Below are 15451 nucleotides of genomic sequence, written 5' to 3' on the forward strand. Positions count from 1 at the left end.
CCACCACACAGAGACCCATAGACTCACCACACAGAGACCCATAGACTCACCACCACCTCACAGAGACCCACAGACTCACCACAGAGACCCACAGACTCACCACACAGAGACCCACAGACTCACCACCACCTCACAGAGACCCACAGACTCACCACACAGAGACCCACAGACTCACCACCACCTCACAGAGACCCACAGACTCACCACACAGAGACCCACAGACTCACCACCACCTCACAGAGACCCACAGACTCACCACAGAGACCCACAGACTCACCACACAGAGACCCACAGACTCACCACAGAGACCCACAGACTCACCACACAGAGACCCACAGACTCACCACAGAGACCCACAGACTCACCACAGAGACCCACAGACTCACCACAGAGACCCACAGACTCATCACACAGAGACCCACAGACTCACCACAGAGACCCACAGACTCACCACAGAGACCCACAGACTCACCACAGAGACCCACAGACTCATCACACAGAGACCCACAGACTCACCACAGAGACCCACAGACTCACCACACAGAGACCCACAGACTCACCACAGAGACCCACAGACTCACCACAGAGACCCACAGACTCACCACAGAGACCCACAGACTCATCACACAGAGACCCACAGACTCACCACAGAGACCCACAGACTCACCACACAGAGACCCACAGACTCACCACAGAGACCCACAGACTCACCACAGAGACCCACAGACTCACCACACAGAGACCCACAGACTCATCACACAGAGACCCACAGACTCACCACAGAGACCCACAGACTCACCACACAGAGACCCACAGACTCACCACAGAGACCCACAGACTCACCACAGAGACCCACAGACTCACCACACAGAGACCCACAGACTCACCACAGAGACCCACAGACTCACCACAGAGACCCACAGACTCACCACAGAGACCCACAGACTCATCACACAGAGACCCACAGACTCACCACAGAGACCCACAGACTCATCACACAGAGACCCACAGACTCACCACAGAGACCCACAGACTCACCACAGAGACCCACAGACTCATCACACAGAGACCCACAGACTCACCACAGAGACCCACAGACTCACCACACAGAGACCCACAGACTCACCACAGAGACCCACAGACTCACCACAGAGACCCACAGACTCACCACAGAGACCCACAGACTCATCACACAGAGACCCACAGACTCACCACAGAGACCCACAGACTCACCACAGAGACCCACAGACTCATCACACAGAGACCCACAGACTCACCACAGAGACCCACAGACTCACCACACAGAGACCCACAGACTCACCACAGAGACCCACAGACTCACCACACAGAGACCCACAGACTCACCACAGAGACCCACAGACTCACCACACAGAGACCCACAGACTCACCACAGAGACCCACAGACTCACCACACAGAGACCCACAGACTCACCACAGAGACCCACAGACTCACCACACAGAGACCCACAGACTCACCACAGAGACCCACAGACTCACCACCACCTCACAGAGACCCACAGACTCACCACAGAGACCCACAGACTCACCACAGAGACCCACAGACTCACCACACAGAGACCCACAGACTCACCACCACACAGAGACCCACAGACTCACCACCACACAGAGACCCACAGACTCACCACAGAGACCCACAGACTCACCACACAGAGACCCACAGACTCACCACAGAGACCCACAGACTCACCACAGAGACCCACAGACTCACCACAGAGACCCACAGACTCACCACAGAGACCCACAGACTCACCACCACCTCACAGAGACCAACAGACTCACCACAGAGACCCACAGACTCACCACACAGAGACCCACAGACTCACCACAGAGACCCACAGACTCACCACACAGAGACCCACAGACTCACCACAGAGACCCACAGACTCACCACAGAGACCCACAGACTCACCACAGAGACCCACAGACTCACCACACAGAGACCCACAGACTCACCACAGAGACCCACAGACTCACCACACAGAGACCCACAGACTCACCACCCGACGTGTCGCTGTGTAAAATGGGTACACGATGATAATTGGCGCGCTGGACGGCTGCGTGACCTCTCATCTTATCTTGTGTTTGCCTCGCCCGGGGTTATCGCAAAACAATGAAAGCATCAGTCGGCGCGCGTGTTAACGGTGGCGGTGGAATTTGTTTCGATTCAAATAATAAAATAATAAAAATAAAACATAATAAATAATAAAAAATAAACCAAAATAATAAAAAATAATAAAATAAGAAAACATAATAAAATTATAAAAATAAAACATAATAAAATTTCGATTTAAAGCTTTCGTGACTGCAGGGATTCATCTTCTCGGTTCTTTCGGTAAAGCCATCACGCAGAAAGGGAAATAAAAGAATAATGAAATAAATAAAACATAATAAAACGCAATTCTCGCATTTTATTATGTTTTTTTTTTAATTATGAAATAATAAAAATTAAACATAATAAAATAATTCTGACGACGTTTCGGCCACAACGCAAGCAGCCGTCCTCAGGTGAAGAACAGGTGTGTCGGAAAGACAGCAGTGGTGGTGGTGGGGGTGGTGGTGGTGGTGGGGGTGGTGGTGGTGGTGGGGGTGGTGGTGGGGGTGGTGGTGGTGGGGGTGGTGGTGGTGGTGGTGGTGGGGGTGGTGGTGGGGGTGGTGGTGGTGGGGGTGGTGGTGGTGGTGGGGGTGGTGGTGGTGGTGGGGGTGGTGGTGGTGGTGGTGGGGGTGGTGGTGGGGGTGGGGGTGGTGGTGGGGGTGGTGGTGGTGGGGGTGGTGGTGGTGGTGGGGGGGGTGGTGGGGGGGGTGGTGGTGGGGGGTGGTGGTGGTGGTGGGGGGGGTGGTGGTGGGGGTGGTGGTGGTGGGGGTGGTGGTGGGGGTGGTGGTGGTGGTGGGGGTGGTGGTGGTGGTGATGGTGGTGGGGGTGGTGGTGGTGGTGGTGGGGGTGGTGATGGTGGTGGTGGGGGTGGTGGTGGTGGTGGTGGGGGTGGTGGTGGGGGTGGTGGTGGTGGGGGTGGTGGCGGTGGTGGTGGGGGTGGTGGTGGTGGTGGTGGGGGTGGTGGTGGTGGTGGGGGGGGTGGTGGGGGGGGTGGTGGTGGGGGTAGGGGTGGTGGTGGGGGTGGTGGTGGTGGTGGTGGGGGTGGTGGTGGTGGTGGGGGTGGTGGTGGGGGTGGTGGGGGTGGTGGTGGTGGTGGTGGTGGGGGTGGTGATGGTGGGGGGTGGTGGTGGTGGGGGTGGTGGTGGTGGGGGTGGTGGTGGTGGTGGGGGTGGTGGTGGTGGTGGTGGGGGTGGTGATGGTGGGGGTGGTGGTGGTGGGGGTGGTGGGGGTGGTGGTGGTGGTGGTGGAGCCATTGCAAAAGTGGCGTGCACGACGTCTCATTGGGTGCACTATGTAAATGTGTGCAATTTGTGTGAATGGGTGCACTGTGTGTGATTGGGTGCACTATGTAAATGGGTGCACTTTGTAAATGTGTGCAATTTGTGTGAATGGGTGCACTGTGTTAATGGGGTGCACTTTGTAAATGTGCATTACCGGCTACTCCGGTGTGAGCAGTGACGTCATCGCCCGGGGCGCAGGCAAGTCACGTGACCCACCACGCCCCACCCCAGAGACAGGCTTCGCTTATCCCATCTACCAATTCAAAGTACCCGTAGCTTATCCGATCTACCAATTCAAAGTACCGTTAGCTTATCCGGTCTAACAATTCAAAGTACGCACAACTTATCTAATCTACCAATTCCAATCATCCGTGGCTTATCCTGTCTACCAATTCCAAGTACTCCCAACTTATCCGATCTACCAATTCCAAGTACCCGTAGCTTATCCGATCATTGCTTATCCGGTCTACCAATTCAAAATGGTCCACCGCCACGGCTTATCCGGTCTACCAATTCAAAGTGGTCCCCCGCCACGGCTTATCCGGTCTACCAATTCAAAGTGGTCCACCACCACGGCTTATCCGGTCTACCAATTCAAAGTGGTCCACTGCCACGGCTTATCCGGTCTACCAATTCCAAGTACTCGCAACTTATCCGGTCTACCAATTCAAAGTACTCGCAACTTATCCGATCTACCAATTCATAGTTATCAATGCTTATCCAGTTTACCAATTCAAAGTGGTCCACCTGCACCACGGCTTATCCGGTCTACCAATTCGCTGGTAAATCAGCAGGAACTTAAACAGGACCCATGGTGAGGGTGTGGTGAGGGTGTGGTGAGGGTGTGGTGAGGGTGTGGTGATGGTGTGGTGATGGTGTGGTGATGGTGTGGTGATGGTGAGGGTGTGGTGAGGGTGTGGTGAGGGTGAGGGTGTGGTGAGGGTGAGGGTGTGGTGAGGGTGATGGTGATGGTGAGGGTGTGGTGAGGGTGTGGTGAGGGTGATGGTGTGGTGAGGGTGTGGTGAGGGTGAGGGTGATGGTGTGGTGAGGGTGTGGTGATGGTGAGGGTGATGGTGTGGTGAGGGTGTGGTGATGGTGATGGTGTGGTGATGGTGAGGGTGTGGTGATGGTGAGGGTGTGGTGATGGTGAGGGTGTGGTGATGGTGTGGTGAGGGTGAGGGTGTGGTGATGGTGATGGTGAGGGTGTGGTGATGGTGTGGTGAGGGTGTGGTGAGGGTGTGGTGAGGGTGTGGTGAGGGTGTGGTGAGGGTGATGGTGAGGGTGTGGTGAGGGTGTGGTGATGGTGTGGTGATGGTGAGGGTGTGGTGAGGGTGATGGTGATGGTGTGGTGATGGTGAGGGTGTGGTGATGGTGATGGTGTGGTGATGGTGAGGGTGTGGTGATGGTGAGGGTGTGGTGAGGGTTAGGGTGTGGTGATGGTGAGGGTGTGGTGATGGTGATGGTGTGGTGATGGTGTGGTGAGGGTGTGGTGAGGGTGATGGTGAGGGTGTGGTGAGGGTGTGGTGAGGGTGTGGTGAGGGTGTGGTGAGGGTGATGGTGAGGGTGTGGTGAGGGTGTGGTTATGGTGAGGGTGTGGTGAGGGTGTGGTGATGGTGAGGGTGAGGGTGTGGTGAGGGTGTGGTGAGGGTGTGGTGAGGGTGTGGTGATGGTGTGGTGATGGTGTGGTGATGGTGAGGGTGTGGTGATGGTGAGGGTGAGGGTGTGGTGAGGGTGATGGTGATGGTGAGGGTGAGGGTGTGGTGAGGGTGTGGTGAGGGTGATGGTGTGGTGAGGGTGTGGTGAGGGTGTGGTGAGGGTGAGGGTGATGGTGTGGTGAGGGTGTGGTGATGGTGAGGGTGATGGTGATGGTGTGGTGATGGTGAGGGTGTGGTGAGGGTGTGGTGATGGTGATGGTGTGGTGATGGTGAGGGTGTGGTGATGGTGAGGGTGTGGTGATGGTGTGGTGAGGGTGAGGGTGTGGTGATGGTGATGGTGAGGGTGTGGTGATGGTGATGGTGTGGTGAGGGTGTGGTGAGGGTGTGGTGAGGGTGATGGTGAGGGTGTGGTGAGGGTGTGGTGATGGTGTGGTGATGGTGAGGGTGTGGTGAGGGTGATGGTGAGGGTGAGGGTGTGGTGATGGTGAGGGTGTGGTGATGGTGATGGTGTGGTGATGGTGAGGGTGTGGTGATGGTGAGGGTGTGGTGATGGTGAGGGTGTGGTGATGGTGTGGTGAGGGTGAGGGTGTGGTGATGGTGATGGTGAGGGTGTGGTGATGGTGATGGTGTGGTGATGGTGTGGTGAGGGTGTGGTGAGGGTGATGGTGAGGGTGTGGTGAGGGTGTGGTGAGGGTGTGGTGAGGGTGATGGTGAGGGTGTGGTGAGGGTGATGGTGAGGGTGTGGTGAGGGTGATGGTGAGGGTGATGGTGAGGGTGTGGTGAGGGTGTGGTGAGGGTGTGGTGAGGGTGAGGGTGTGGTGATGGTGAGGGTGTGGTGAGGGTGTGGTGAGGGTGATGGTGAGGGTGTGGTGAGGGTGTGGTGAGGGTGTGGTGATGGTGAGGGTGTGGTGAGGGTGTGGTGAGGGTGTGGTGAGGGTGTGGTGAGCATTCATTGCTGGGTGGCGTTGCATGTTGCCCAGAGGCAGTTTTGTGTGAGCAGCAAATGGGCAACGCGTTTGGGTGGTTACTGACCCACTCGCCAACTCACTCACTCACTCACCTACTCACCCACTCAGTCACTCACTCACCTACACACTCACCCATCTACTCACTTACTCACTCACCCACTCACCTACTCACCCACTCAGTCACTCACTCACCTACACACTCACCCATCTACTCACTTACTCACTCACCCACTCACCTACTCACCCACTCAGTCACTCACTCACCTACACACTCACCCATCTACTCACTCACCTACTCACCCACTCAGTCACTCACTCACCTACACACTCACCGATCTACTCACTCACCTACTCACCCACTCAGTCACTCACTCACCTACTCACTCACCTACTCACCCACTCAGTCACTCACTCACCTACACACTCACTTACCCACTCACCCATCTACTCACTCACACATGCACTCACCAACTCACTCACTCACACACTCACTCACCTACACACTCGCCTACACACTCACTTACTCACTCACCCACTCACCTACTCACCCACTCAGTCACTCACTCACCTACACACTCACCCATCTACTCACTTACTCACTCACTCACTCACCCACTCACTCACCTACTCACTCACTCACTCACCCAGTCACTCACTCACTCACCTACACACTCGCCTACACATTCACCTACTCACTCACACATTCACTCACCCACTCACTCACACACCCACGCACCCACCCACCCACTCACCAACTCACTCACCCACCCACTCACCAATTCACTCACCCACTCACCCACTCACTCACCCACTCACCAACTCACTCACTCACCCACCCACGCACCCACCCACCCACTCACCCACTCACCAACTCACTCACCCACCCACTCACCTACTCACTCACAAACTCACTCACCCACTCACCCACTCACTCACCCACTCACCCACTCACTCACCCACTCACTCACTTACCTACACACTCACCTACTCACTCACTCACCCACTCACTCACCCACTCACTCACTTACCTACACACTCACCTACTCACTCACTCACCCACTCACCCACTCACTCACACACCCACTCACTCACCAACTCACTCACTCACCCACCCACTCACTCACCCACTCACTCACTCACCAACTCACTCACTCACTCACCCACCCACTCACTCACCCACTCACTCACTCACCTACTCACTCACCCACTCACCCACACACCCACGCACTGACCAACCCAAACATATAATTATTATAGCACTCAGACGTCAAAGTAACACTGGCGTGTGAGACAGTGTGAGAGGGTGTGTCCTGGGCCTCCCCTAGGTCGACTCAGCCTCAAATGAGTGACCTGGTACCAGTGGTGGAGTGTGTGTGAGTGTGTGTGCCCCTACAGCCCTGCTAGAGGCTACCTGGGGGAGCTTTGTCTGTGTCTCAGCACTTGCCCCTGCAGCCCTGCTAGAGGCTACCTGGGGGAGCTTTGTCTGTGTCTCAGCACTTGTCCCTGCAGCCCTGCTAGAGGCTACCTGGGGGAGCTTTGTCTGTGTCTCAGCACTTGCCCCTGCAGCCCTGCTAGAGGCTACCTGGGGGAGCTTTGTCTGTGTCTCAGCACTTGTCCCTACAGCCCTGCTAGAGGCTACCTGGGGGAGCTTTGTCTGTGTCTCAGCACTTGCCCCTGCAGCCCTGCTAGAGGCTACCTGGGGGAGCTTTGTCTCTGTCTCAGCACTTGCCCCTACAGCCCTGCTTGACTCTACCTGGGGAGCTTTGTCTTTGTGAGTGAGTGAGTGAGTGTATGAGTGAGTGAGTGTATGAGTGAGTGAGTGCATGAGTGAGTGTATGAGTGAGTGAGTGTGTGAGTGAGTGTATGAGTGTATGAGTGAGTGAGTGAGTGCATGAGTGAGTGTATGAGTGAGTGAGTGTATGAGTGAGTGTATGAGTGAGTGTATGAGTGAGTGTATGAGTGAGTGTGTGAGTGAGTGAATGAGTGTATGAGTAAGTGAGTGTGTGTATGGCTGAGTGTATGAGTGAGTGTATTAGTGAATGAGTGAGTGTATGAGCGAGTGAGTGAATGAGTGAGTGAGAGAGTGAGTGAATAAGTGAATGAATGAGCGAATGACTTAGTGAGTGAATGAGCGAGTGAGTGAATGAGCGAGTGAGTGAATGAGTGAGTGAATAAGTGAGTGAGTGAATCAGTGAATGAATGAGTGAGTGAATGAGTGAGTGAATGAGTGAGTGAATGAATGAGTGAGTGAATGAGTGAGTGAATGAATGAGTGAGTGAATGAGTGAGTGAATGAGTGAGTGAATCAGTGAATGAATGAGTGAGTGAATGAGTGAGTGAATGAGTGAGTGAATGAATGAGTGAGTGAATGAGTGAGTGAATGAGTGAGTGAATGAATGAGTGAGTGTATTTACCAGCCGTATCTCTTTCTCAGCGTCTGCTGCTGCTGATGTCCAAGTCGCACTGCGGTGGGGAGTGGTGGATACGAAGCGATATTAACACAGAGACACACCCACACACACCCACACACACCCCACCCACACACAGACACACACCCACATACACAGAGACACACACACAGAGACACACCCCACCCACACACAGACACACACGCCCACACACACCTACACACACACCCCACCCACACACAGACACACACACCCACACACACCTACACACACACCCCACCCACACACAGACACACACACCCACACACACCTACACACACACCCCACCCACACACAGACACACACACCCACACACACCTACACACACACCCCACCCACACACAGACACACACACCCACACACACCTACACACACACCCCACCCACACACAGACACACACACCCACTCCTACAGACACACACTCTACACACACACCCCACCCACACACACCCACACACACCCACACACACACCCCACCCACACACACCCACACACAGAGACACACACACAGAGACACACCCCACACACACACCTACACACACACCCCACCCACACACAGACACACACACCCACTCCTACAGACACACACACTACACACACACCCCACCCACACACACCCACACACACCCACACACACACCCCACCCACACACAAACACACACACCCACTCCTACAGACACACACACTACACACACACCCCACCCACACACACCCACACACACAGAGACACACACACAGAGACACACCCCACACACACACCTACACACACACCCCACCCACACACAGACACACACACCCACTCCTACAGACACACACACTACACACACACCCCACCCACACACACCCACACACACCCACACACACACCCCACCCACACACAAACACACACACCCACTCCTACAGACACACACACTACACACACACCCCACCCACACACACCCACACACACAGAGACACACACACAGAGACACACCCCACACACACACCTACACACACACCCCACCCACACACAGACACACACACCCACTCCTACAGACACACACACTACACACACACCCCACCCACACACACCCACACACACAGAGACACACACACTACACACACACCCCACCCACACACACCCACACACACAGAGACACACACACAGAGACACACCCCACCCACACACACACACCACACACAGAGACACACACACGCCCACACACACCCACACCACACACACCCACAGACACACACCCACCCCACCCACACACACACCCCATCCACACACACACCCACACACACACCCACAGACACACCCACCCTCACACAAACACACACACCCCACACACACCCCACCCACACACCCCCACAGACACACACACACAGACACACACCCTTACACACCACACCCACAGACACACACAGACACACACACCCCACCCACACACACCCACAGACACACACCACACACCCACAGACACACACTCACACACACTCACAGACACACACACACTACACAGACTACACACACACTACACACTATACACACACACCTACACACACCCTACACACACACTACACACACTACACACACACTATACACACACTACACACACTACACACACACTACACAAACTACACACACACTACACACACTACACACACACTATACACACACTACACACACTACACACACACTACACACACACTACACAAACTATACACACACTACACAAACTACACACACACTACACACACACTACACACACACTACACACACTATACACACACTACACAAACTACACACACACTACACACACTACACACACACCACACAATGCACACACACACACACACAGTCACACACACAGTCACACACACACGTTGTCACACACAGTCACACACAGTCACACACACACAGTCTCACACACGGAGACACACACACTCACACACACACCCCCACACTCACCCCCACTCACACCTACACACTCACACACACAGTCACACACCTACACACACACAGTCACACACACACCTACACACACACACGGAGTCTCACACACACATACACACACACAGTCACACACAGACGCACACACAGTCACACACAGTCACACACACAGTCACACACAGTCACACACACAGTCACACACAGTCACACAGTCACACACACAGTCACACACAGTCACACACGCAGTCACACACACAGTCACACACACACAGTCACACACCTACACACACACAGTCACACACACACACACACCTACACACACACACGGAGTCTCACACACACATACACACACACAGTCACACACAGACGCACACACAGTCACACACACAGTCACACACAGTCACACACACAGTCACACAGTCACACACACAGTCACACACAGTCACACACGCAGTCACACACACAGTCACACACACACAGTCACACACCTACACACACACAGTCACACACAGTCACACAGTCACACACACAGTCACACACAGTCACACACGCAGTCACACACACAGTCACACACACAGTCACACACCTACACACACACAGTCACACACAGTCACACAGTCACACACCTACACACACAGTCACACAGTCACACAGTCACACACACAGTCACACACACACACACACACAGTCACACACACACAGTCACTCACACACACACAGTCACTCACACACACCTACACACACACACAGACACACACACAGTCACTCACACACGCACAGTCACTCACACACACACACACCTACACACACACACACACACAGTCACACACACACCTACACACATACACAGACACACACACACACAGTCACTCACACACACACACACAGTCACTCACACACACCTACACACACACACAGTCACTCACACACACCTACACACACACACCTACACACACACACACACCTACACACACATACACAGTCACACACACACACAGTCACACACATACACAGACACACACACACACCTACACACACACACAGTCACACACACACAGTCACACACATACACAGACACACACACACACAGTCACTCACACACAGTCACACAGTCACACACACCTACACACACACACACAGTCACACACACACAGTCACACACACACAGTCACACACACAGTCACACACACACAGTCACACACACAGTCACACACACACACAGTCACTCACACACAGTCACACAGTCACACACACCTACACACACACACACAGTCACACACACACAGTCACACACACACAGTCACACACACAGTCACACACACACAGTCACACACACAGTCACACACACACACAGTCACTCACACACAGTCACACAGTCACACACACCTACACACACACACACAGTCACACACACACAGTCACACACACACACAGGCACACACACACAGTCACACACACACACAGTCACTCACGTAGTCACCGCACGGCCTTGCTGCCTGCACAGTGTCGCTGTCACAGGCAGCCGCAGCGACACCTCGCGGTGTCACACACACACCTACACACACACCTACACACACACAGACACACACACACACAGACACACACACACAGACACACACACAGACACACACACACACAGACACACACACAGACACACACACACACCTACACACACACCTACACACACACACACCTACACACACACACAGACACACACACACCTACACACACACACAGACACACACACAGTCACTCACACACAGTCACACAGTCACACGCACACAGTCACTCACACACACACACAGTCACTCACACACACAGTCACACACACACACCTACACACACACACAGTCACACACAGTCACTCACACACACCTACACACACACACAGACACACACACAGTCACTCACTCACACACACACAGTCACTCACACACACACACACCTACACACACACACACACCTACACACACACACACAGTCACACACACACACACACAGTCACACACGTAGTCACCGCACGGCCTTGCTGCCTGCACAGTGTCGCTGTCACAGGCAGCCGAAGCGACACCACGCGGTGTCACACACACACCTACACACAGTCACACACACACAGTCACACACACACACACCTACACACACACACACAGTCACACACACACACCTACACACACTCACAGACACACACACCTACACACATACACAGACACACACACACACCTACACACACACACCTACACACACACACAGACACACACACAGTCACTCACACACACACAGTCACACACACACACCTACACACACACAGTCACACACACAGTCACACACACCTACACACACACACAGACACACACACAGTCACTCACTCACACACACACAGTCACACACACACACACAGTGACACACAGTCACTCACGTAGTCACCGCACGGCCTTGCTGCCTGCACAGTGTCGCTGTCACAGGCAGCCGAAGTGACACCTCGCGGTAGGAATCCGCCTGTCGCTGAGACGGACTCGCCCAGACCACACCCAGTCGTGAGGGTGTGGGGATGAGTGTGTGTGGGTGTGTGTGTGTAGTGGGTGTGTGTGTGAGTGTGTGTAGGTGTGTGTGTGTAGGTGTGTGTGTGTAGTGGGTGTGTGTGTGAGTGTGTGTGTGTGTCTGTAGGCGGTGTGTGTAGGTGTGTGGGTGTGTGTGTGTGTAGGTGTGTGTGTGTGTGTGTCTGTAGGCGGTGTGTGTAGGTGTGTGGGTGTGTGTGTGTGTAGGTGTGTGTGTGTGTGTGTCTGTAGGCGGTGTGTGTAGGTGTGTGGGTGTGTAGGTGTGTGGGTGTGTGGGGGTGAGTGTGTGTAGGTGTGTGTGTGTGTGTGTCTGTAGGCGGTGTGTGTAGGTGTGTGGGTGTGTGTGTGTGTAGGTGTGTGTGTGTGTGTGTCTGTAGGCGGTGTGTGTAGGTGTGTGGGTGTGTGTGTGTGAGTGTGTGTGTGTGTGTCTGTAGGCGGTGTGTGTAGGTGTGTGTGTGTGTAGGTGTGTGGGTGTGTGGGTGTGTGTGTGTGTAGGTGTGTGTGTGTGTGTGTCTGTAGGCGGTGTGTGTAGGTGTGTGGGTGTGTGTGTGTGTAGGTGTGTGTGTGTGTGTGTCTGTAGGCGGTGTGTGTAGGTGTGTGGGTGTGTGTGTGTGAGTGTGTGTGTGTGTGTCTGTAGGCGGTGTGTGTAGGTGTGTGGGTGTGTGTGTGTGTAGGTGTGTGTGTGTGTGTGTCTGTAGGCGGTGTGTGTAGGTGTGTAGGTGTGTGTGTGTGTAGGTGTGTGTGTGTGTGTGTCTGTAGGCGGTGTGTGTAGGTGTGTGGGTGTGTGTGTGTGAGTGTGTGTGTGTGTGTCTGTAGGCGGTGTGTGTAGGTGTGTGGGTGTGTGTGTGTGTAGGTGTGTGTGTGTGTGTGTCTGTAGGCGGTGTGTGTAGGTGTGTGGGTGTGTGTGTGTGTAGGTGTGTGTGTGTGTGTGTCTGTAGGCGGTGTGTGTAGGTGTGTGGGTGTGTGTGTGTGAGTGTGTGTGTGTGTGTCTGTAGGCGGTGTGTGTAGGTGTGTGTGTGTGTAGGTGTGTGGGTGTGTGGGGGTGAGTGTGTGTAGGTGTGTGTGTGTCTGTAGGCGGTGTGTGTAGGTGTGTGTGTGTGTAGGTGTGTGGGTGTGTGGGGGTGAGTGTGTGTAGGTGTGTGTGTGTGTGTGTCTGTAGGCGGTGTGTGTAGGTGTGTGGGTGTGTGTGTGTGTAGGTGTGTGTGTGTGTGTGTCTGTAGGCGGTGTGTGTAGGTGTGTGGGTGTGTGTGTGTGTAGGTGTGTGTGTGTGTGTGTCTGTAGGCGGTGTGTGTAGGTGTGTGTGTGTGTAGGTGTGTGGGTGTGTGGGGATGAGTGTGTGTAGGTGTGTGTGTGAGTGTGTGTGTGTGTCTGTAGGCGGTGTGTGTAGGTGTGTGGGGGTGAGTGTGTGTAGTGTGTGTGTGTGTGTCTGTAGGCGGTGTGTGTAGGTGTGTGGGTGTGTGGGGGTGAGTGTGTGTAGGTGTGTGTGTGTGTGTGAGTGTGTGTGAGTGTGTGTAGTGGGTGTGTGTGTCTGTGTGTGTGAGTGACTGTGTGTGTGACTACGTGTGTGACTGTGTGTGTGTGTGACTATGTGTGTGACTGTGTGTGTGTGACTGTGTGTGTGTGACTGTGTGTGAGTGACTGTGTGTGTGTGTGTGACTGTGTGTGTGTGTGGGTGTGTGTGTGTGTAGGTGTGTAGGTGTGTGGGGGTGTGGGGGTGTGTGTGAGTGACTGTGTGTGTGTGTGTAGGTGTGTGTGGGGGTGAGTGTGTGTAGGTGTGTGTGTGTGAGTGTAGTGGGTGTGTGTGTGAGTGTGTGGGTGTGTGGGGGTGTGTGTGGGGGTGTGGGGGTGTGTGTGAGTGTGTGTGTGTAGGTGTGTGTGTGTGTGTAGGTGTGTGTGTGTAGTGTGTGTAGGTGTGAGTGTGTGTGTTGATGTGTGTGTCTGTAGGTGTGTGAGTGTGTGTGTAGGTGTGTGTGTATAGTGTGTAGGTGTGTAAGTGTGTGTGAGTGTGTAGGGGTGAGTGTGTAGGTGTGTGTGTGTAGGTGTGTAAGTGTGGGGTGAGTGTGTGTGTGAGTGTAGGTGTGGGTGTGAGTGTGGATGTGTGTAGGTGTGGGTGTGTGTGTGAGGGTGTGTGGGGGTGAGTGTGTGTAGGTGTGTGTGTGTGTGTCTGTAGGTTTGAGTGTGTGTGTTGATGTGTGTGTCTGTAGGTGTGTGTGTGTAGTGTGTGTAGTGTGTGTGTGTAGGTGTGAGTGGGGGTGTGTGTGAGTGTGTGTGTGTAGGTGTGTGTGTGTAGTATGTGTAGGTGTGAGTGGGGGTAAGTGTGTGTAGGTGTGTGTGTGTAGTGTGTAGTGTAGTGTGTGTAGGTGTGTGTGTAGTGTGTGTAGGTGTGAGTGGGGGTGAGTGTGTGTAGGTGTGTGTGTGTAGTGTGTGTGAGTGTGTAGGTGTGTGTGTGGGGGTGAGTGTGTGTGCCCCTACAGCCCTGC

General features: G+C 54.2%; 1 protein-coding gene across 5 annotated transcripts in view; it reads right to left on the minus strand.

Moving 5' to 3' along the window:
* LOC144954211 (uncharacterized) overlaps positions 1 to 15451 on the minus strand; it is a 31164-nt gene that overhangs the window by 13012 nt on the left and 2701 nt on the right. For 2 of the 5 annotated variants that reach the window (XM_078884768.1, XM_078884764.1), the window contains exon 2: positions 8451 to 8499. The gene's annotated coding sequence lies outside the window, so the exon portion shown is untranslated. Of the gene's footprint in view, positions 1 to 8450; positions 8500 to 11888; positions 11959 to 12425; positions 12461 to 15451 lie in introns of those variants that run through there. The other 3 variants (XM_078884767.1, XM_078884765.1, XM_078884766.1) reach the window with 3 other exon arrangements.

The sequence above is a fragment of the Lampetra fluviatilis genome, unplaced genomic scaffold (genome assembly GCF_964198595.1).
Source record: "Lampetra fluviatilis unplaced genomic scaffold, kcLamFluv1.1 SCAFFOLD_274, whole genome shotgun sequence".
Taxonomy (NCBI): Eukaryota; Metazoa; Chordata; class Hyperoartia; order Petromyzontiformes; family Petromyzontidae; genus Lampetra; species Lampetra fluviatilis.